The sequence below is a fragment of the Penaeus monodon genome, chromosome 22, assembly GCF_015228065.2.
Source record: "Penaeus monodon isolate SGIC_2016 chromosome 22, NSTDA_Pmon_1, whole genome shotgun sequence".
Classification (NCBI taxonomy): Eukaryota; Metazoa; Arthropoda; class Malacostraca; order Decapoda; family Penaeidae; genus Penaeus; species Penaeus monodon.
The window spans coordinates 1,515,238-1,515,510 of record NC_051407.1 but is presented as its reverse complement, the minus strand read 5'-3'; the positions used below and the strand labels follow the sequence as shown (position 1 = coordinate 1,515,510).

The window sequence follows — 273 nt, the reverse complement described above, 5'->3', positions numbered from 1 at the left end:
GGTTTATGTGTCTGGTCGCGGCGGTGATGGAGGTCGGGTCGGTCGGCGTGTCGTTGAGTGGGAAGGAGTCTATTTATCATTGATTATTTATCATAATTGAATTATTTATTAGCTTTTTTTAACGTTTGATAGGAGTGGTGTAAGGTGGCGGAGGGAGGGGGAGGGGAAAGGTACGCGAGGTACTTTTGGTAACAGGATGTCATGGTGTTTTCTGGGTTTCCGAGATACCTGATGAGGGTGGTGTCAGTCATTCAGAGGGAATGTGTGAAGGGC

At 47.6% G+C, this 273-nt stretch overlaps 1 protein-coding gene across 2 annotated transcripts in view; it reads right to left on the bottom strand.

The window, feature by feature from the left end:
• The window catches only part of LOC119586812 (transient receptor potential channel pyrexia-like), a 7,924-nt gene that overhangs the window by 3,349 nt on the left and 4,302 nt on the right, over positions 1 to 273 (bottom strand). The window lies entirely within an intron of this gene.